Source organism: Thermobia domestica, chromosome 17 (genome assembly GCF_964235325.1).
Source record: "Thermobia domestica chromosome 17, izTheDome1.hap1.1, whole genome shotgun sequence".
NCBI classification, from domain to species: Eukaryota; Metazoa; Arthropoda; class Insecta; order Zygentoma; family Lepismatidae; genus Thermobia; species Thermobia domestica.
In genome coordinates this window covers 153,557,522-153,579,849 of record NC_137470.1, presented here as the reverse complement: position 1 = coordinate 153,579,849, position 22,328 = coordinate 153,557,522, and the positions used below count along the sequence as shown (strand labels likewise).

General features: G+C 38.9%; 1 protein-coding gene across 1 annotated transcript in view; it reads right to left on the bottom strand.

Moving 5' to 3' along the window:
• Positions 1 to 22,328, bottom strand: part of LOC145674428 (uncharacterized) — a 1,698,027-nt gene that overhangs the window by 1,367,092 nt on the left and 308,607 nt on the right. Inside the window, exon 2 of the mRNA XM_081744474.1 lies at positions 16,127 to 16,403. The gene's annotated coding sequence lies outside the window, so the exon portion shown is untranslated. The remainder of the gene's footprint in view (positions 1 to 16,126; positions 16,404 to 22,328) is intronic.

Sequence of the window (22,328 nt, the reverse complement as noted above, 5' to 3'; positions counted from 1 at the left end):
GCCAAACAGATGGTTTTGGATTATTTACCACAAAGAATGTGATCACGTGAGTAACTAAAAATGGATTACAACACGTACAAAGATTTTAAACGTTTTTTTTATCTATTATTCTCGTGTATACAGTCTACACTTGCGAACATCTATTCTTTAAGTGTACTTCCTAGTTTCAACTCGGGAGTGAATTGACGCTTTCAGTACGTACAATGCCGTACAATGGACTGATCAATAGACTGCAACTAACTGAAACAAAACTTTTGAGAAAGAGAAATGGCAATTAAAATCTAATAGATATTCAAAAAATGACAATGTTTAACGAAATAAACGTTTTAAAAACGCAAGTTTTAAGGTCAATTTTTGTGAATTTTAGGGTCATTTTTCAGGAATTTTAGTGTCATTTTATAGTTCACTTTTTTAGAAAATTTTAGGTCAAGAAAATCCGGGCCCTGCTCATGACGTACAATGACTCTCGAAGACTATCTACAAAGACGGAACTATATTAGAAAGAGTATTCGCGAGATTTTGGATTCTAACATGGAACTAATCACCGATACCAAGCCATACTACAAATACCAGCCATGTTCAGTATATGAAAATTATAAATACAAACTCTATTGTGATCGAGAAATCAGAACAGATGGAACGGTACCTGGAAACAGACCCGACATCACTATTATCAATAAAATAGACCACAAAGTAACTCTCATAAATGTAGCAGTAACGTTGACTCATAACATACGTACAACATTCAGTACGAAAATAAGCAAATCTAAAATCCTATCTGACGAAATAAAAAAAAAAGTTATGGAAATGTCTGAAAGTTGCAATAACACCAATCATTATCTCAACTACAGGAATTGTCTCTAAAAGTATCTGACACGACTTGAACAGATAAACACAAAACATCTAACAAATCTACAGAAAAAAAAGTAGTAATACTAGACACCAGTTATATAGTCATAAAGTTCTTTGGAGAAGAAAAACTCTTCCAATAATCTGTACTTGCCAGAGGCGGTACTATTTATTTATTTATTTATTTAACAACCACCAGGTACAGCTCAGAGGCCATTTTATACTGGATATCTAACAACAATAACAACAACAACAATGGAAAGGATTTGGGAAGGTGTCGGCCAGGGCCTGTTTAGTAGGTACCATCCAGGCATTTGCCTGGTAGAACTGAGAAAAACCATGGAAAACCTCAGTGAGGATGGTCAGCGTTTAAACCGAGATAGAGCAATACTAATACTAATACTAATATTACTACTACTACTACTACTACTATTAGTAATAATAATAATAATACAAAAGAAATATTATGAACTCAGCAAATGATAAAATTTGGCACAAATTGAAATATGTTATCATACTTCTTAGCAATCAATGAAGAAAAAAAAAATCTAACAGAATACGTGTAATATAATCTACCTATGATAAATGAAATTAATAGTTTTACGTACGACAGTTGGGGAATTCAGAGCACAAGAGAATCAAATTGCCAAAAGTGTATATTCACATTATAAGAGCCATTTAAAATATCTGACGAGGGAACCTATCCAAGTGCAACTCTGACTTCGAGTCGAGACTATGGTCGTTGGATACCTTGTCCCAAAAGAACATAATACGAAAAGTGATACATTCTCGATCGCAACCGTTGCAGAGATATAAGCGTGAAAAGTTAGAAATTGAGCTCCATACTATACATTACAAAGTCAGCTTCCGGGTCAGATTTTTCGGAAACGGTCAGGTAAGGAAACGCAGCGAATACATATCAAATTAGTGTTGGGAGCTCACCACCTTTTGAATGAAAAAAATGTTGCCCCCGGGGCACTCGCAGGGTCCCAGGCGGGGTCCAACTCAAAATTGGCAAATGGAACCGGGGGTCAAGTAGCATATTGTATGAAAGCTATTGTTAAATAAAAGAAGATAGAACAAATCTCAACTTAACGGATTTAGAAGAGTGGCCATATATTGTCTGATGTAGGTTGTATTGGCATTTTGACCAGTTGCCCGTTTGCACAGGGTCATCATAGAGAGTTGAGATTTGTTCTATCTTTTATTTAACAATAGCTTTCATACAATATGCTACTTGACCCCCGGTTCCATTTGCCAATTTTGAGTTGGACCCCGCCTGGGACCCTGCGAGTGCCCCGGGGGCAACATTTTTTCATTCAAAAGGTGGTGGGCTCCCAACACTAATTTGATATGTATTCGCTGATGTTCCTTACCTGACCGTTTCCGAAAAATCTGACCCGGAAGCTGACTTTGTAATGTATAGTATGGAGCTCAATTTCTAACTTTTCACGCTTATATCTCTGCAACGGTTGCGATCGAGGATGTATCACTTTTCGTGTTATGTTCTTTTAGGACAAGGTATCCAACGACCATAGTCTCGACTCGAAGTCAGAGTTGCACTTGGATAGGTTCCCTCGTGAGTATGAATCTTTTACGCTGTGAAAGGAACTTCAGGTAGAGATCTTAAGTATGAAATACTAGCAGAATACCCGTTCTCCGCATGGGGAAAATATATTTCATTTTGGACATAAAGGAATGAATTTGGATTTAAACGGCATCGGAAGTATCAAAGTTCATCGCAATGACCCCAAAAACTAAGGATTCGACACTAATATCGGTCATTTTCGACCCTGTTTAATATAGCTCTCCTCCCCATCATCTAAGATGCACCGTCAAATTAAAACGATGAAAACCATACTAGGTCCAAACCACATACACGTTGAAAATTTGGTCGAGATCGGTCGGGTGGTTCAAAAGCTATGAAGTCACATAGTCACTTTATATATATATATATATATATATACAAAATGACCGAAAGTGGATTTGATTTCCTTGTGCACTGAACTTGCAATTTATGCTATTTAGATTAAAGGAAACATATACTAGTCAAAGCCAATAATTATGAAATAAATGTTGGATTGATGATGTGGCGGGAAACGGAAGAATTTAGAGAAAATACACGCCATTTTTCCTAACCCTCACTTTCAATCAAATTCACTCACACTCAGACTCTGCCGCCCTCACGCTCAAATTTATCGTTGAACCCCTCACTCTCACTTTCACTCATCCTCAAACGATTCACTCACTCTCACGTTCACTCTTCCTCACGCTCATCTACCAAAATGAGGGTGAGTTAGGGTGGTGAGGGCGACCCTCTTGAGGGCAAAAATGAGTGAAGATTCCCATCCCTGTTGTCCACTACAAAATCACAGTGCTTGGTATTGAATTATGGACCCCACGAATCAGATATGAACGCTCTACTACAGAGTTACCGTGTCGTAAATTTTATTTTGCTTATGACCTGTTCTTGTTCAGATTGCTTCTGCTGAATTATTTTCCTTATTGCCAAATTATTATCACTTAGTATTGAATGTAGCTCAACAGCACACCACGGCTGAATTAACAGATCTGGAGGCCCGGAGCTAGAAAAAAAATAATATGTGGCCCCTACTGACTTCAACTAACACATTTCTGTAAAAGCTCAGTAGGAAAGTTAAGGGAATATGTTTTGTATTTTTGGTCATATTTTATATTATCATTGTATTTTTATTACTTTTTTTAGATAGACAGTTGAGATTTTGATCAGAGTGGAGGCCCAGGGCTACAGTCCCCTTAAGTCCATCCATTAATCCGGCCCTGGCGCTCACCCAACTTCTGAAAAATGGGTATTTGTAAAAACCTACAGAGTAATGGCAGAAGGAGAGTGATGCTGTAAAGAAGTTTGAGTAGGTATGGATCCTTATCTCCAGGCAACTCGTGCAACTTTAGGAAAGCGAACATGCGAGTTTTCAGCGAGTTTTATTTGAAACTCGACTCTACTTGAAACGGATATCTCTGAGTTCCACTCGAGAACTCGTCTCGAAAAAGTTCCTCCAACTCGACTCTAACTTTGGTTTAGTTTTGAGTCGAGCCGAGCTAAATCCTGTGTGTAGTTTCAAATATTCTCTTCAAGTATCCATACTACAAGTTTTATTATTATTATTATTATTATTATTATTATTATTATTATTATTATTATTATTATTATTATTATTATTATTATTATTATTATTATAACACCGTATATAAACATGAAATATAGGCGGTTTGTATTTGAATACTAAAGGCTAATTGACTGTCGACCTCAACAGTCCTGAAGTCTAGAAAGCAAGGGTTTCTGTCACGAGGTTCTGGGTTTGAGATCCGGATTAGCAAGTATTCGGGCTCGAGCCAAAAGTTGTTAAAAGTTATACGGCGTCGGTCAAACATGTTCAAGACTATTTGGCCTGGGTTTAGGGTTGTCGGCCCAGGTGAGCCCGAGCTGATTTCAGGCGATGGTTTACACGAACCGAGCTTATGGCTCCCCGCAACGAGCCATCGGCTCAATTGAGCCGAATCGATAGCTCATCCCAACCGAATTGGGTCGAGCTGTTAGCTCAGTTTAACCGAGCTAAGCCGGTTGACATCACTACCCTCAAAAATTCGACCGTGCAGATCTCAGACTAGATAGTAAGAACTACAGTATATACTTACATTGATGCTCACATTTGAGGCTGTCTTCTTATGAAAATCTATTATCTTGTTATCGAATAATGAAATCTTTGATTTTTACGTCCCACGGTTATGCCGGTTAGGCTAAAGGAGACGGTGATGATGAGTAATGAATGAAATGGTGGAAGGAAGAAAGTGGGAGGAAAAGGGAGAACCCCGAGAAAACCCACGCACACGGTGTTTGTCCACCACAAAGTTCAATTGGCGGGGGCTAGGATCGAACCCGGGACCCCTAGCACCAGAGGTGAACGCTACCACTGAGCCACCGCTGCCCTTATATCTTGTTATCGAGATGGGACGAGATGCGAGCAGTATCCCCTCCCGTGAGCAACACTAAAAGTATACCACATAACTGCTTATATTTCTTATGGTTTGGCTTTCTAGTCTAACCAGGCTATAATTTCAAAACGAGTTAAAACGAGCTGAACGAGCTGAACCCAGCCATTCATCAAACTCGACTCGACTTAAAACTTGACCTCGGGAACAGTAACTTGGCTGGGAACTCGACTCTAGAAAATTACCTTTGACTCGACTCGAATTCGAGTCCAGTCGAGTTTTGGCTCGTCTCATGCTCATCCCTATGCTTCTCCATAGTCTGTCATGAATGAAGGAGTCACATTATTTTTCTGGAAAATAATTTTATTAATTAATTAATTTACTTATTTATTAATTTGTAATTGAGGTGAGGGTGCTATCCTCGAAACATCTTCGATCAAACCATTTAGCATTTGCAGTGCATTTAGTAGAGTAGGCCAGAAGGTAAACGATATATTTATATTCTCGTGTCTGTAGTATTGTTCTAAGTGAAACATATGTTGAATTTTTCACCGTGCACCGCCATTTCTTCACGCAGTGTCATTTGAAATAAAATAAATGAGTTTCATTTCACAGAGTGAATCTACGGCAGGGAATTTAATGCTTCCAAAGTATGGGAATTCAATACTCGAACATCAAATAGTATATTTATAATTACTGGTTGCAGTATACTATTAAGATCAAAGATAGAAACAGTTTCTCGGACGTTGAATTCATATCAAAAAGCCATTACTCGTTATGCCTATGTTTTATGGCGATAAAGGTTGAAACCGAAACCCGTTAATTTAAACCACCTCAGTATTTAACAGAGGATTGAGAAAGAAAAGAGAACCTATTTTTGGGACGCTGAATCAACTGCGAAAACTACATATCGATATATCTTACCGTTTTTGCTCAATAGAAACCATTATTGAAACGGGAAGTAATAAATTTCAACTACCTCCAGCTTTAGTAGACTGTTGTGGGTTGAAACGGTATGCTCTCTTGAAACACTGAGTTGATTTCAGAAAACTGTTTGCCGCCATCTGTTACCGTTTTTGTTCTTTGGTGATCAAGGTTGAAACCGGAAATTACTACTTTGAACAACTTTCGGTTTGAATAAAGGGCTAATGAAGAAGATGGAAGATATTCTTGGGAAAGTTCATGGATTGTACAGTACATCCCACTAGCTTTCGAACCAGAAAAAAAACGTTATAATTTCCGAACAAATGTACATATGAAAATGAAATTTACAATACACGTACCTTGTTTCATGCTAAACACGTGAAAGGATTGAACAGAAGCGCACACGTCAAAACAAAGACGATAGGTGGCGCCAGGGGAAGTGCAGCTTGGCGTGGTGCGCGTGCGTTTGTGTGACTCGAGTCGCTGCATCGCGAGGATGGTTCTGTACACCGTACAGGAACGCGTGTTCATTGTTTAAAAAATATTGGATATCGGGATCGTATCAGACCGTTCAACGTGAATTTTGCCGTGAATTTCGATGCGGTAAAGGACGATCGAAATCATCAATACATCATTTGGTGAACAAGTTCGAAACAACAGGAACGTTGCTTACGGAACATGGAGGCGCACGTCCACAGATGTCCGAGGAGACAGTACAGAATGTGCGGCAACGTGTTTTGCAGTCCCCTAAGAAAAGCCTGCGTCGACTATCACAAGAGGTACGGATGTCAAAGTCAACTGTGCAAAGAGCCGCCAAAAGAGCCAAGCTTTTTCCATATCGCGTTACAGTCGTTCAGGAGTTGAAGACTACAGATTGGGAAAAACGCGTGATGTATTGTCGTTGGTTGCAAGCTTTGTTGCATGACAATGCAGGAATCTTAGACTATACTTGGTTCACAGATGAATCTTGGTTTCATCTCTCCGGTTATGTGAATTCGCAGAATACTCGGGTGTGGGCAGCCGAAAATCCGCATGTGTACCATGAGATTCCACTTCATCCCTTGAAGGCGGGAGTTTGGTGTGCAATTTCCCGACAGCGTATCATTGGACCCATCTTCTTTGAAGATACAGTAAACACACAAATTTACTTACACATCTTCAGTGAAGTTGTGAATCAGCTGGACGATCAAGAACTGCGTCGCGGTTACTTCCAACAAGACGGAGTAACATGCCATACTTCCAACGTGGCCATGGCAGAAATTGAGTCCTTGTTTGGTGACAGGATAATCTCAAAAGGATTGTGGCCGCCAAGATCCCCGGATTTGAACCACCTGATTTCTTCTTATGGGGTTTTCTTAAAGGTTGTGTCTACAGAAACAACCCACGATCACAGCAAGAGTTGCGAAACAACATTGAGAATGCGATTCATGAGATCACACCGGAGACTCTACATCGGACTTTTCACAATATGGAATGCCGTGTACAAACATGTCTTGACGTCCAGGGATGACACATTCAGCACCTGCTGTGACGGTCATGTATTCAGCATGAAACAAGGTACCTGTGTTATGAATTTCATTTTCCTATGTATATTTGTTCGGAAATTATAACGTTTTTTTTTCGGGTTCGAAAGCTAGTGGGGCGCACTGTAAAAAACAGTATCTCGATATTTTTTAACCGTTTTTGCTGTGACGAAATAAATATTGAAACCTGAAGCAACATTCCATTTGAATCACTTCTGCTTTTGATAGTCACGGTACCCTTGCCTTGAGACGATGATTCGTTTGCAAGAAAGCTTATTCTCGCTATCTGTTACTGATTTTGTTTTATGGCTATAAATGTTGAAACCGGAAATGACTAATTTGAATCACTTCCACTTTGAATAGAGATTTATCGGGGAAGATGGAGCCTCTTCTTGGAACGATGAATCGATTGTAAAAACTGCACCTCGAAATATCTGACCGTTTTTGCTCTGATACCTGTCGACAGACGGACGGACCAAGTTGTTCCATAAGACTTCCGAAATTTATGCATGACATAGTTTGGAAGTCTAAAATTTCAGAAAAGATAGCAACTTCGTTCTACGATTTAGGTGGTAATGCTTCATAATAATTGCATTGAAATAAAACGATACTGAAAACACTGCTTGGTGGAACTCCCTTTGATAGCACGAGAAGTCTCAGTGCTACTTGCCGTAGTATCCAAAAAGTCATCCGTGACCTTCATTGGTAGATGGCATCATTTGACACAGAGCGTACCAGGTAATTTGTTCTTTATTTACGAATCCATGTGGCCGTTTGCATAGGTGTCCAAACTCGCGAGCCCGACGCTCGTGAGCTCGGCACTAACGCTCAACCAGGCTCGGGCTCAATAATTGAGTGCAAGCCCGAGTGAGCCCGAGCCCCAATGAAATAAGTGAGCGCGAGCCCCAGTGAGCGCGAACCCAATCGAGAGAAGTGAGTGCGAGCCCGAGTGATCGCGAGCCCAGTTAACAGAAGTGATCGCGAGCTCGAGTGATCGCGAGCCCAGTTAAGAGAAATGAACGCGAGTGCGAATGAGCGCAAGCCCAGTTCAGAGAAGTGATCGCGAGCCCGAGTGAGTGCGAGCCCAGTCGAGAGAGATGAGCGCGAGCCAGAGTGAGTGCGAGCCCAGATAAGATTAGTGAGTGCGAGCGCGAGCCCAGTTGGGAAAATTGATCGCGAGCTCTAGTGATCGCGAGTTCAATTGAGAGTGGCGAGCGCGAGCCCAGTTGGGAGAAATGATCGCGAGCTCAAGTGAGCGCGAGATCAGTTGAGGAAAGTGAGCGCGAGCCCGAGTAAGTGCAAGCTCAGTTGAGAAAAGTGAACGTGAGCCCGAGCGAGCGCCAGTTAAATTGAGTGCGAGCTTCACACTCACGTGCACTCATTTGATTTAGAGTCAAAAAATAGGAAAGTCATTCCATGTGCAGAATTGTAAAGGAAGAATGAAACAACTTTACAAAAAGAAAAAGCACATTCTGAGGTGTCATTTTATTATCCAGAGGACTTTAAACACCTTTCGATAGAGAACAGACTTTTTCGTGGTTATTATGAGAAGATGGTATTTGTTTGCGGGAGGTATTTGCTTTTGTTGTTTTAGTAACAACTTCCATGACCCAAGCTTTTTTTTTTTGTGTGTGTGAGATCATAGAGTAAGGAAACTACTTGACCTTGCGAAGTAAGAAATGTATTTACTAATAGCAACTAATGAAGCTATGCGTTCATAGAAAAGTAGAGCGAAATAATTATGTATTATTTAATTGTAGCTTCTTTAAATCTCAATAAACAAGAGTAGCTCTTAAGAATGTTGATAACTTGCACCATAATGGTTATTCAGCCCATTAATTAAATGAGTAAACATTGTTTTAATTTTTTGAAATAAAAGAGTTTTAGCTTGTTAATTTTACTGACTACTTCTTGAGATCCTTAAATGTATTCTATGCGAAATTTAACTACTGTATTATGCAATTTTAATACCGTAAATACGCGCGTAATTTTCGCCCTCGCATAATTTTCGCATCCCAATTATGAAGGGCATTTTCTGTATATTTCATTCTCCTCGAGTAATTTGTGCACGCGAGGATTTGACAATGATTTCTAAGGTAAGAAACCACACGACTTCTTAATCAATTTTTTAATGTTATTTTCCTACAAATTTAGAATTAGTTGTTTGTTGTCAATTCTTGCTACAAAGAAAATGTGTACTGGTATTTTCGTGTTATTTTGACTGGGGAAAAAAAATTAGATGATGTTCACTGATGTGGCTAACTTTTTTTCCCACATAATTTACGCACCCTTGTTTCAAAACAACTTTTTTCGTCTAAAAAAGTGCGAAAATTACGCGAGTAAATACGGTATATACCGGTATAAATAAAAACTAAAATAATATTACATTGAATGTTTTTAAAGCAAGGAACTCTTAAATAGGCCAGAAGAAGAAATTAGTAAAATTGAATAATTAAAATCTCGTCTATTTAAAAGAAAAATACTTCCTCATATAAGTCAACGGGCTATTAAAAAAAGAAAGCAATTCAACGTCCAAAAAAATAAGACATACGCACACACACACACACACACATCCTTTCATTAAAGTTTTTTTTTTTTTCGAAAGCTACCCTGAAACGATGGCGTGTCGTTTGTTCAACCAGAGTTAAAAGTGAGGGAAAACATGGGGATGTATATCCCCCACTTCTAAAAATATCTATGGCGTCCCTCCACTTCCTAAAAAATATAGTGGGCAAAGATAGGCACAGGGGAAGGCATGACGTCATGCGTTCCCCAACCTTTTCAGATCCACTTTTACCCCTGGTTAAAACTCGATTTTGATGTTCTTTGACACAATATTTTCATTGCGGATTTATCAAATCAAAGAAACTGAGCCCGAGCACGAATGAGCGCGAGCCCAACTGAGAAAAATGAGCCCGAGCGCTAGCGCATTCGAGAGAAAAGAGCGTGAACCCAAGTGAGCGAGAGCCCAGTTGAGACAAGTGAGCGTGAGCCCGAGTGAGTGCAAGCCTAGTTGACAGAAGTGAGTGCGAGCCCGAGTGAGTGCGAGCGCGAGTGAGCGCGAGCCCAGTTGGGAGAAATCATCGCGAGCACTAGTGATCGCGAGTCCAGTTGAGACAAGTGAGCGCGAGCCCGGGTGAGTGCAAGCCCAGTGGACAGAAGTGAGCGCGAGCCCGAGTGAGTGCAAGCCCAGTTGAGGGAAGTGAGTGCGAGGACGAGTGAGCGCTAACGCAGTTGTAAGAAGTGATCGCGAGCGCTAGTGATCGCGAGTCCAGTTAAGACAGGTGAGCTCGAGCCCGAGTGAGTGCGAGCCCAGTCGAGAGAGATGAGCGCGAGCCCGAGTGAGTCCGAGCCCAGTCCAGAGAGATGAGCGCGAGCCCGAGTGAGTGCGAACTCAGTTGAGAGAAGTGAGCGCGAGCGCTAGTGATCGCGAGTCCAGTTGAGACTGGGGAGCGCGAGCCCGAGTGAGTGCGAGCCCAGTCCAGAGAGATGAGCGCGAGCCCGAGTGAGTCCGAGCCCAGTCCAGAGAGATGAGCGCGAGCCCGAGTAAGTGCGAACTCAGTTGAGAGAAGTGAGCGCGAGCCCAGTTGAGACAGGTGAGCGCGAGCCCGAGTGAGCCCAGTGGAAAATGGCCATATTTGGCCGTTTGTGGAATTCATACATTTTATATATGATTCTTGTAGTACAGTAATAACTTGGATTGTTAGGGCAACGGCAGACTTTTGATCCTTTGCTGCCTTTCTAGCGGGTAGGCAGTTTTCTCTTATGACATGGAGACTCTCCACAAAATGCCTGGAGTATCGCAACAGTTTGCTTTATTCAAACAAGGGTAGCAATCTATCTTGCAATTTCTCGAAGTATTTCACAGCGTTTATATGCCTATTTGCAAAAATATGAGGTAAGTACGATTACATTTCCAAACTGCACTCCAAATCATGACGTCATACCTCAAGGAATAATTAAAGCGTGAGTTGAGTGTATTTCTTACTCTATCATGAACATGATCTTGACAATACAACACCTTTGCATAATGTAACAAAATATTTGGGCACTTAGTAACTGGAATTTAGCCTTTCAATATAGCTCTGTGACATCACTGTAAAAATCATTTCTCTACACTGCCGGATAGGGTATGAAATTCTGATAGAGATTGAATGGTATTCCTCTCACTTAATAATTTTGGAAGAAAATTTCCCTACTACAGTAATAATGTACTGAGGGGGAATAAAATGACAGTATTTTCAGAAGTTTGTAAAATCGTTACAGAAACTCATATGCAATTAATATGTATTTCATATGTAAATAATGGATGTGCCAGCGGCAAGCGGTACACCTCATCTTACACGTATATAGTTTAACAATTAGGATAACATGAACTATTTCTGTGTCGAAACATTACGTTGCGAATAGATTTTTCTTTCTTTTTTTAACATTCCTATCTCTCCCTACTTCAATTTCGTACTTTGCTACAGGGTGAACCACAATACAGATATGCGTTTCATTGCGAATGTTGAACCATGTTACAGAATTATTTATGAAGATATGATATTATTACAAAGACAATATACCAAACTATCAACATACAATATATATATTGTATATATACATATTGTATATATACATATTGTATATATATTGTATATATATATATATTGTATATATATATCGAGCAATTTGATTCACACGTTTACAACACAGAATAAATGATAAGCCCTAAGAAAGTTACACATTGCTTTCTGATATACTGATACTCAAATATTTCCTGGGGCCGCGGTGGCTCAGTGGTAGAGCGTTCACCTCTGGTGCTTGGGGGCCCGGGTTCGATCCCAGCCCCCGCCAAGTGAACTTTGTGGTGGACAAATACCATGTGCGTGGGTTTTCTCGGGGTTCTCCCGTTTCCTCCCACTTTCTTCATTTCATTCATTACTCATCATCACCGTCTCCTTTAGCCTAACCGGCATAACCGTGGGACGTAAAACTTACACAGATTTCAAATATTTCCTCAGGTGAAATATGTTGACATACGAATTTTTGTCTTTTCATTTTTTTTTTTCAGCACGTCGATGGATCGCGGTTTTGGAGCGTAAATTCAATTCTTGAAATTTACCCACAACAAACTATCACAACCTGCACTCTGGCAGGGGAGACCGGGGACAATTGTAACAAATTTTACATTTTTTTTTCACATATTTTTGTTCCAATAAGTCTGAAAATTATACAATATAGAAAGTTACGAAGCATTTTATGACAACATCTGTCTTGTTACAAATGTCTCCGTACCCGGGTCAATTGTAACAGAGCTTTGCAACAGTTGTAACATGATGCTTTTAATGAAAAGTACAATATATGTGGCGTGGCGTAACAATGTATATGGTTAAATAATACTGATAATACTACTAATAATAATACTGATGTGTTTAACAACGGATGGGGACAACAAACTAAGAATATACATTACATCCTCAAACTTAAAAGTACACCTATTTAATATATATATATATATATATATATATATATATATATATATATTCCACGCGTCCACAAGATGCATGAATAATGAGTTTCTTGTTACCTGTACTGTGTCACATTAGCTCGAAATAACTTCTATTCGGCCTAACTTAAACGGTGGGGTGCTGACTGCCACGGGTGCTGACTGCCACAGCCAATTATCGGTGCTGACTGCCACGACTGTGGCGGATTGCAAATATGAAGGTGCTGACTGCCACGATGGCGTGCTGACTGCCACGAGCCTGAGAGAAAGTTGCTAGACGTAACATTACCGGACGCCAAGAAGCATGAAAGAAACGTGATGAACCTTAGGATCGTGTTGTCCAGACTAACACATAACAAAGGTAAACAGGTCTCTGTATGTACACTCATGTCCAAAATTATTGTCGCATGACTATAAATATGTTGTTCTAGTATTATAATTTGATAACGAATTCGCCCGGTATTTCTTATAATGTTAGTATGTGTATAATTGGCAAAGACAAGTATGTAGTAAATTTCATGTCATAAGAGCAGTAAATAAGAACAATAAAACGAAAATAAATTTTTCCTGTCCATTAGTTACATTTTATTTTACTCATTATGATTTTCGCATTTATAATTCTTTCCCTATGAAATTTACCACAAATATACATTTCCTGATTATACACATATCAGTATTAAAAGTACTCTGCAAAATTATCAAATTATATTCTTACAAGAAGACAGTTATAGATATGCGACAATAATTTTGGACATGAGTGTACTTCAGTTTTGTAAGGGAGCGGTGCGTACAAAATTGGTAGGATTTATGTATTCTCACTTAAACTTCCTATGTCATCATGAACTGTGTACAGTTGCGCAAATTGTTTCGAGCAGCTCTTGAAAGTTCCATCAAAAAAGCACTGGTGGCTGTCCCTCACAAGAGAAGTTCAGGATAAAGCACTCGCCTGCAGAGATACTAAGCATGCCATTTAAAGTCCCAATTCATGCTGATTACAACAAGCTAATAAAATTCCTGTACGGTTGAGAACGGTTCGAGATATTCAACTTGGAAGTTTATATGAGAAAATGAGGATATACGCATTTATACGCGTTAAGTACAACATAATTACTAACGAATATTGACATACGAATTGAAAGCTATCGGAAGTAACAGGAAAAAAAAGTGTTTCGCGATAACTAACGGGTTTGTTAGATACAATTAGTCATCACATTGTTCACAATAATCATAGGTTAGAGATGAAAATTGATCACTGTTGTTCTTCTGTTTTATGAAGAAATGACGCATGCAAAAGACTCCCTTGCACCATGAACATTTTATATGTGCAATTGCGTTGCATCCGTCAAGGGAACAGTTCGCAGAACCAAACCAAAAAGCAAATTCGACAAGTGATTCAAAAGTTATAGGCCTATAATTTGTTCGTAACCTGCCTTTTAGAACGCAAACTGAAACAATCCAATGTATCGTGGTGATCGGAAGTGATTCGTATGGACACGAACTTTATTTGATTGTTTCGTTGGTACATTATAGCGTCCAGATGAAGAAGTTTCATATTATGTACAAATCTGCCATAATCTTTGATTGATCGGAATCAAAACACATCAAATGGTTGCACAAATTGTGTGCAATTCTTTGGTATCTTCTCAACCATTAAGTCTTTGCCATCCGTCATGCAACTTGTAATGGACAATTTGTCTGTGGATGGACCCCAGTGATCAAGCAATAGCAAGTTCAAACCATCAGGCTTCGCCATGGGAGAGAATACTTAACGCATTGAAACGTGCATCCACTCATTTTCTCATATAAACTTCCACGCTGAATATCTCGAACAGTTCTCAACGTAAAGGAGTTTTATTACCTGTTGTAATCAGCATGAATTGGTCCTTCAAATGACATGCTTATTTCTCTGCAGGCGAGTGCTTCTCCCAAACTTCCCTTGTCAGCTGATTTCAGACCCTCATATCAATTAAATAATGCAATAAAACAATTAATATAAACAATGAAATGTGCAAACTGTACATATAACAGAAAAGACAATTCCTTTGTAAACATCCAAGCGTATGTCGTTCCACTTAGTGAGCAACTTTGTAACTTATAGGATGCCACATAGATTTCCTGTGATGATTACTAAATTAATCCCTAATTATTCTCTACTAAATTAATTAATAATCATACATTTAGTATGAGGGATTAATTCCTCTCTTTCCAAATACAGTTTATCCCAGGCTCGTGGCAGTCAGCACGCCGTCGTGGCAGTCAGCACCTTCATATTTGCAATCAGCCACAGTCGTGGCAGTCAGCACCGATAATTGGCTGTGGCAGTCAGCACCCGTGGCAGTCAGCACATATCCACTTAAACATGGACAAGGAAGCCAAGATTAAAATATGACGTAACATAAAAATTCAAGTCAGTGACCCAACAATGGCGTTTGGCGTCCGTAGCAAAATCCATAGTGGCGTTCCCACATCCTCTTAATATGCCCAAGCGCACTGTGCCCCTAAGCAATGCCTACGCTGCTTCCCTATTGTTACGCCACTGATTCTAGTTCTAATGATATTGTACTAATAGACACCCACACTGCGTTTGCGACCCCTATACACATGTCTCGCATAACGAGGCGAACAGAAAATGCGTTGCTGTGCAAGAGAAATTAAGTAAAACAAATGAAAAATTACATTGTTGATTATTTCTGATGAATAAGAAAGGGAGCCTATTTGACAAACAAGTCTTTAAAAAACTTAAAGGCTATTTAAAGACATCACAAGAAGGAACATATTGAAACATTAGCCTTTTGTGATACAACATCGAAAAGCAGTGATCCGCAGCCAGTCACAAACGTTTGTCAGAGTGTATAAAGAAGTTAGGGAAGGCCTTATAATGAAATATTCGGCGAAAGTCTTTTCTTTCCCTATAAAAACCATAATGATATACACCAAGCCGAAAAGGATTTTGGGGGGATCGGATCGCCCCATACGTACTTGTAACCCTCTGAAAAGCATACTTAATACAGTCATACTGATGTATTACTAAGTTTTGTTAATTACATCATTTGTGCATTGCTTTATTAATTACATCAATTGTATTATCTTCGGTCATATCTAGTTTATTTTCATATTGGTTCAGTACAACTTTGTCTGGGGCGATTGTAACGTGTTGCAATCGTCCCAGATCACTATGTTACGTTTGTACCCGTTCAAAGATCAGTGATAAATACTATGATTTCTCATAATTACATTGAGTCAAAGCATCAAACACAACATCCACGCTGTCAAGGAAATAACATACATTACACACGCACAGAGTTTTTGTTTACAGTAAACGCACATCTATCAAGAGAAAATAAAACAAGTCAGTTAAAAATTTACTCACCCCTGCCAAAATCACGTTTCTTCTTGTCCAGTATTTCTCATTTTAATAATGACGCTTTTTTTTTCTTCCCACATACATCTTGGATGAGTGACTCCAATGACAGGTACAAACGGTATTTCGAAACTCACTTCTACAGGTAATGGCCAATGTTACAATTGACCCGCGTTACAATCGTCCCCGGTCTCCCCTACACAATAATCCATATTGCGACGGTAATTTGCTACTGAATTTCCATTGCCATTTTGGATAGTGACGTAAACTGACGTATGAGTCTTACCTAAAAGAAAAAAAAATAAATACAGTTTTAAGTGTACTATAACATCCAATATCCCCTTATGCAATAGACAGTATAATATTACCTTTAATTTAAATGCATAACCGTATTTCTGGCTCGCACAGTCAAGTACTTGGTTCTACACTGAATTTTATCTAACTGTATTAGTAACGTTCGAAATTAAATGAAATGAAATCTTTCAGTTTAACGTCCTACGATTATGACGTTTACGCTAAGGGTGAAGAGTGATTAATGCAATAAAAAATGGTGAGATAATATGTTCTTCAGGCAAGTGCAATTCGACATAAGACACCTAGGACCTTATGCAGAGTCGTTTTGACGCGTGATTAGTACCATATTAAAGAGTTCGACTAACATATGTTTCCTGCGGTAGTCAGGCCTTTAGTATTGCGCTAATCAAACGTCAAAACGACTCTGCATAAGGCGACTAGTCTCTTCTTCTTCACGATAACACCCAGCCCCACTGAGCACGCAAAAAACAAACAAAATTGAAGAATTAGGGTTGGAACGGCTTCCCCACTCTTTATATAGCTTTAATTAAGCGCCAAGTTACTTCCAGCATCTTCCGGTGTTGAGGTTCCAGTGGCTCAGTGATAGAGTGATTACCTCTGGTGCATGGGGTCCCTGTTTCAATCCCGGTCCGAGTAAGTTTGTGCTGGACAACATAGTGTGTGTCTGTTTTCTTGGGATACTCCCGTTTCCTTCTACATTCTCATTCCACCAATTCTTTCATCATCATTCACTTGCTTTAATCATCGTCTCCCTTATTTTAAATAGAATAATCGTGAGACATTGAACTCAAAGATTTCGTTTGTTTCCGGTGTTAAGGTCTGCATTGCAAGGTGAACGTTTCGAAACAGGTGACAAAGTGAATAGCAATGAGAGGAGAGTGCTAAATAGCCAAAGCCCTGATTTTTTTCTTTTTTTCTTTTTTCTTTGCAAAGGATTTGTACAAATTGGTGCAACGGTGAGACAGATGCATGAATCTCAATGGGGATTATGTGGAGAGGCGGACCCACCTACACATGCATGCATAATTTACAAATGTATCTCTAAAAATAAATATTTTACAGCTTAAAGAAACTTATATGTTGAGTGACCTACGTAGTTTGGGGCGCTTAATTGATTGCAGAAAGCTGATTATCGCTATCTATTACCGTTTCGGCTCTCTAGTATTCAACATAAAAAAGGAAATAGTTGATTTCTATCATTTTCGGTTTGAATATCGCCTGTATCAGCGAACTTCGTTAATAAATTTTGTCTTTCTATATCTTGGACGAATTTTGTAGTGGCCAATCAGGTAGTTTCTTAAGTCTCCCAAACGGGGTAAATAAAAAAAAAATGTTTTATTAAACCGAACTCCTTCAAAAAAGAGAAATGGACTACGTTTCCCGAGCTCTACTGCTCCTGAATTCTAGCATCTCTGTAAAGTAACGAACAAAATCACTCTTCTCTCTTTTTCTCCAAAACCATGACTCCCAGTTCGCAGCGTGTGGACTTTGTGGTGGACAAACACCGTGATTGTGGGTTTTCTCGGGGTTCTCCCGTTTCCTCCCACTTTCTTCATTCCACCATTTCATTTTTTTCGCATCATCACCGCCCCCTTTAGCCTAACAGGCATAAATGTGGGACGTAAAACTCAAAAGATTTCATTTCATTTTTTTCCAAAACCATAAACGATGAAATTGGTGCCTCGAACACACTTCAAGTAGGCTACAAATGTAAAATTTTCTTACGTGTAACTCACAAGGGAGATTTTTGAAATCTAAACTAAAATGTCTATAAGTAAAGGCCAAAATCAGGAAAAGGAAAATTCAAAATCAGGAAAATAAAATGTCAAGGTCAGGAAAAGGTCAAAGTCGGTAAAGAAGTTGAGACACTGAAAGAAGGCTAAGTACCCAGACAGACGGGGTTAAAAGCGTGGGGAGAAGTGAGGAATGTATAATGAGAAAGGAAAAAAAAGTGTAAAGAAAGACATGTATGTATGAACGAGTTAATGTACAATAAGTGAAGTGTTTAAAGAAAATTCCACTTGACACTCTTTCAGACACAGCATTACTAGAATACGAAATGCACTCGAAGGCTGTCACTCACAAACTCCCCAGAAAATCACTCACGTCTCCCCTCCCAATATTTCTTTCGGCCAATAACACTAAACAAGCAGAGTGAGTTTATGAAATTAAATGCAGTAACTCTTCAGATATATAATACATCAAAGTTAAAACTTTGATATCTCAATACAATAGTAGACAAAGTACACGTTCACGAAACACTGGTATACAGTGTGTCACTGCTAGTTGAGATGCAATAGTCTTTTACCCAACGAATATTCTACAGTTCTATTTTTTTTATTTGGGAACATTATTATTTTTTTAATTCTGAAGCGTGACTAGGGAAGAATATATTAATTCGATTATCCTTTTACACTAATTTACAAGGGAAGAAATGATCACTGCGGCACATCCAGAATCATTAGAAGGGTTTATATATTATTGCTTATTTTTATTATGTTTGTTTTTAAAAGTAGACGATAAGAAGTAACTGACGGTAACGAAATGAACATTAAAAGGATAGTATATTGCAGAACATTCATGCTCTGACATGAATTCGAATCCGTGATAGTTTTGCAATCCCTAGCCAATGCATTGTACCGCTCGACCATGCGACTATGCCAGCCACTGAGTTTTATTTTGTACAGGTTCCCATCAACGCAACGCAACGCATTAACAATTGCTTGTTCTAACGCCTGCGTTGTGTCGCGTCGCGTTCCAAAAAAACAATTGTGAGGACCGGTACGGAATGACCCTCATTGTCTCCAAGTTGAAAAAATAATCGTCATTCATTGATTTTTAGAAAAGTTTTATTACAAATGCACACTATAAACCAAACCAAACAACATTACGTGATAGCCCATTGTGGGCCTGACTCGCTCAAACGGCATCTGCTAGCGATCGGGTGAACTACGTCTAGACTAACAACTAACACGTAGTCAGCGCTCTGCGTCGCTCTGTCTCTAAAAGGCGCATCAGCTTTCTACCCCTATATAGGTACAATCATGTCCAAAACGATTGTCGCATATCTATAACTGTCTTGTTGTGAGCTGATACCGTGTATGCAATCGGAAAATTTATATTTCTGGTAAATTTTATAGGAAAAGAATTATAACTACGAAAATTAGAAGGAGTTAAACAAAATGTTGCTAAATGGACAAGAAAGTTTTATTTTCGTTTTATTGTTCTTATTTACAGCTCTTTTGACATGAAATTTCCCACATACATGTCTTTCCCGATTATACACATACTAACATTATGAGGAATACCTGGCAAAATCGCTATCAAATTATATTCCTACAACAACATATTTATAGACATACGACAATAATTTTGGACATGAGTGCACATATTATGTACACTTACAAACTAAAGAACATAGTTAAGTCTTTATGTTATCTTTCATCTGTTGTTGATCTTTAGTCGGCATTGTTTATGAGAAACTGAGACTATACTTCAGTACAGTGATATCATTTCTAAACGATAGTTTCCAAAAGCAAAATAAATAGCTTTCAACAGGCCTAATCTATTTTTTCCTCCTAATTCTTGATCTTAATTGTAATTAGTAATTTTTTAAAGCGAAAAAAATCATTAAAGTTAAACCACACCTTCGGTATGCCATAACTTCCGTATTTAAAATATTTGGACACATGTTTCCAATGTTTTTAAAAATTCTGCTTTTGAGGTATAAATGGGGGCCATTATTATATTTTTCTCCACATTAAAACTGGCGTTGTATGTCTCTTCATCAAAGAAAAAATTACTGAACCTTTGAAATGAATTCTTAAACATAGTTAACATTTCACTCTGGGCGACATTTCATTTCACTTTGATTGATACGTAGGAAAGAGAGTTAAGATTTGGCTGTGAAATATTTTTCATAAATCTTATTCTTTCCGTGCAAAGGATAAGAATCTTTTGTAATATACGTTGTATGCTCCTATTAAGGTAACACAATCTTATCGAAAAAAAAAAGATTTAAAGTGTTCTTTCTTAATGTTCAAACTAAAAACAACTAAGTATTTAACAAAAAGTAAGATTACGTCAATTTTAAAATCTCTTTCGATTTTTTTTTCTTTTCAGTTTTACTATCAAAATTCTTATTATTCTTTAGCTAGGGTTCAAGATTTTTTTTTTTTTTTTTTTGTAAATATACGTTTCGCCGCATAGTATCTCGTTTCACCCAGCTTTAAACCATAGTGTTTAATGCAAAAACACATATCATAGTTATGCCTTATGAGTTGCAGTGTATAGAGACCGTTAACGTGGTGCTTGTCGGAAATTACCGTCCTGACTCAAACTGAACGATCATATAGCCAGCTTGTATTTTATCTTCCTAGCGTTTGGGGGGTAATGTGGACATTGAAAATCCAATACCTATGAGACGGTGCACTTACTATTTTCATAGCTATACTAGGGTCGTAAATAAGAACATAATTTCCTATACTCAGTTCTATCATTTACATTTATACGCCTACACTTTGAAGGTACAGTCACCTGCAAAAGTAACTGTCTATTGACATACGTGTATCTTCTTTGTCTTTTCCCAAACAACACAAAGGTTGATCAGAAAGTAAATTTACAAAGCCTACAGTGAAACGTGTATATATTATTTCGTACAACCAATAGAGCTAACAGATAGTTCATACATTAAGTTATTTTTCGACATAGTCTACGTATTGGTTGAGGCATTTTCCGCATGGTGGGATGTGTTTGAAGATTCCCTCCTGGTAAAAATCCACTGGTCACTGGTTAGGCCACTGTGTTCTTCTTCGGTTTCGTTTTTTCTACCCCAATAAAGTTTCGAGACATTTTTGCAACAGGCTGACAAGATATTGCAGTCTTACGTAAACTTCTACTAGCTGCCGGTAAATTTCACCTGCGGTTACATGTTTCGCCAACGGAAATCGAATAACTGAGTGGACTTCGCGAGACCAGTTTTCAAACAAGTCGCCACTTGTGTTTAAATACAACTAGCATTGTAGTTGACAGGTTGCTGAAACTGCACAGTTCCCAACTCAACGTATTAAAATTACCGCACACCCCTCAGTCCTCTATAACAGACGAAACTTTAGAAATGCCGGCCTTGTAACATTAGTTTGTGAACCTCCCTCGTACAATTCCACTGGATGTTCAGTAACGGTCAGAGAATTAAGTTTTCTCTGTGTGAGAAAGAGAAACAGATGGTGGCCAACGTGTTATTACTATTTACTTATTATTTTAGTATACCTTACCTAGAATTACTCCTCTTTCATTTCCATTGTTCACTCTTAACTGTTAATCAGATATATTTATTATTTCTATGCTTTCTTTGCTCTTCACTAGATACCCTCCCATGCCGTAAGCGTCGATGGACCACCGATGTGCACCTAGCGACCACTCGCCAAAAATTGGCGGCCCCGCAGCGACGATCCGCGGTGGCCTCACTTCCGTTTTGAAAATTATACCACCAGTGGCAGAGACATGATGAAACGCCAATGAACCAGAAAATTACTCTCCCAAAATATGTTAAATTGCCTATATGTGTGATTTGTTTACATTAAGGCAAGTCAAAGAAAAACACTAAGAAAAAGTACCAAAAGAAACCAAAGTTGGCGTGGGTCAATGAAAACTTGACCCACGACCCACTGACCCACGACCCACCATGACCCACTCTGACCCACCACCCACCATTGCCCACCATGACCCACCACCCACGGTGACCCACTGTGACCCACTGTGACCCACCACCCACGCTGACCCACTCTGACCCACCACCTACCATGAACCACTCTCATCCACTTTGACCTACTCTGATTCACGAAAATCCATCTTCATCAACTCTGAACACGATCCACGGACTCTTCTGAACTGACTA